Source organism: Aedes albopictus, chromosome 3 (genome assembly GCF_035046485.1).
Source record: "Aedes albopictus strain Foshan chromosome 3, AalbF5, whole genome shotgun sequence".
Lineage (NCBI taxonomy): Eukaryota > Metazoa > Arthropoda > Insecta > Diptera > Culicidae > Aedes > Aedes albopictus.
Genome location: NC_085138.1, coordinates 334,942,144 through 334,944,255, shown reverse-complemented (window position 1 = coordinate 334,944,255; position 2,112 = coordinate 334,942,144).

The following is a 2,112-nucleotide window of genomic DNA, read 5'->3' as shown; positions in this document are numbered from 1 at the left end:
CCAAGCTCTAGATACTACAGAATGATGAACCAGTTCGGTGCCGGTGTGGGGGTTTCTCCCATATCATCATGATGGGAGATCGTAAACAGAGAGAAGATGGTTAGTTCGGTAGGTTGTTTCCTCTGGAATCAGTCAGCGTGACGGCTCACGACTACGCGAGAATTTGCTCTCTGTTTTGATTGGGATCATGCCGGCAACTTTGGTATATAAGGCTAGCTTTATGAACAATCACTTAAATGAGAAAAAAGCTTGATAAAGTTGTTTTATTGAAAATTAAAACAAAAATGCGGGAGAAATATTTAGGAAAGGTAAGGTAATTAGTACGAATAGACAATGTCGAAATATATAAATGCAGTGTCATACGTGGGACTATGGATCGTAAAGCCTGTATCCGCAATATTCGGGACACAGAAACACAGCTGTAACTCTGCAATAGATACATTAAAATTGTTCAAATTTTGTCTAATAACATCTTAAGATGTGTACATTTCACCTACAAAATTTCATGTGAATCGGTGCAGTACTTTTTGTTGTAGCAACGAAAGAGTAAAATGTGCGCCATTAAATTTTGTACAGCCCCAAGTTTTGCTTGTCAGCGCTGTAACTTTTGAATTTGACAAAGGAAATGGCTGAAATTTTGAACACAAACCTCTCAATCTACATTTGTGGCATGGGCAAAATTTCAAAAAAATCGATGCACTATCAACAATTTTATAGTCGAAACATGTTTTGGGACTGGACGTGATTTTAGCCTCTTAGACAGAAATTAGTCAGCACCCTTTATTGTTTTGATTGTACTATTGAAAGTACTATACCAATAATCATCATATTTTGCAGGCATAATATACACAACATATACTAGCTTCTGTGAAAATTTCATGAAAATTGGTAGAGAAAATAAAAAGTTATGAATAGGCAAAAATCGCACATGAAAAACACGAAAAATTTTCACTAACACTCACCCCTATCAACACCAGTAGCTTTCAAACCAAGTGGTCAAAGTTGATGAAATTTTGCATGAAAGTGTCTCTATAAGTATCATAACTGCTAACGAAATTTCATAATTATCATCATGGAACTTTGAACTGTAGCGTAAAAGAACCATCTACTATGCGAATGAAAATTGGTCATGATTGTACAAAATGCTTAAAACCACGTCTGTTTGTTTTTTATCCACAGTTAAAAGTAATGCATCGATTTTTATGAAATTTGGCACAAATAATAAACATACACCAAAGAGTTCTCAGTCAATTATTTGGCCAATTTTACCGATTCATTACAGAGCTACTGACGTACTTCTGTGTCCCGATTATTGCGGATACAGGCTTTATTTGCTTTGTTCTGACTTATGTGAACCCCTTAGATTCCTTAAACGCCCCTGCTGAGGCCTAATCAAAAATCTACAGCAACTTCCTTGAACACCCCTGAGACTCCTGATTCCTCCGGAGACCCACTAAGACTATTTGAAACCCCCTGAAATTTCTCTGAATCCTCATGAGACTCCCTGAGACCTTCCTGAAAACGTTTGAAGTCCCTTGAGCTCTTTGGAACCCCCGAATCCTTCTGAGACGCTCTGAAATGCCCATGAAATACTCCGAATCCTTCTTAGATTTCCTGAAACGCTTTTCAGATCCTTTGAAGCTGTCTGGAATTCTCCTCTCTTCCTAATAATTCCCTGATAGTCCTTGAAACAATCCTGAACCGTGGCGAACTCACCTAGTCGACTGAAATTTCCATCAAATTTTTTTCTTAAAATAATGGTATTCAAATACTCAAAAAATCAGAAAAAAATATTTAGAAGTCCAATAAGTTACCTTACAGACGTTTATGACCTTTAGATTCCTTACACACTTATGAACCTGTACTTCGATGTCGGATATCTGTGCTGGTGGTATATCAATTTTAAGATTTCTGAATTCTATCCATGATTCTTCCTTGAATTTCTTTCGAGAATCCTTGGAGACTTTGTTAGATTTCTACCGCAATTCTTCCTTCAAATTCATTCGCAATCTCTCACTCCTTGAATTTATCACTAGGGGTTGCTAGAGTGTTACGCAAAGGATGCGTAGCCTTAAATTCGAACCTACCGTTATTGACAGACTAATAAAAATA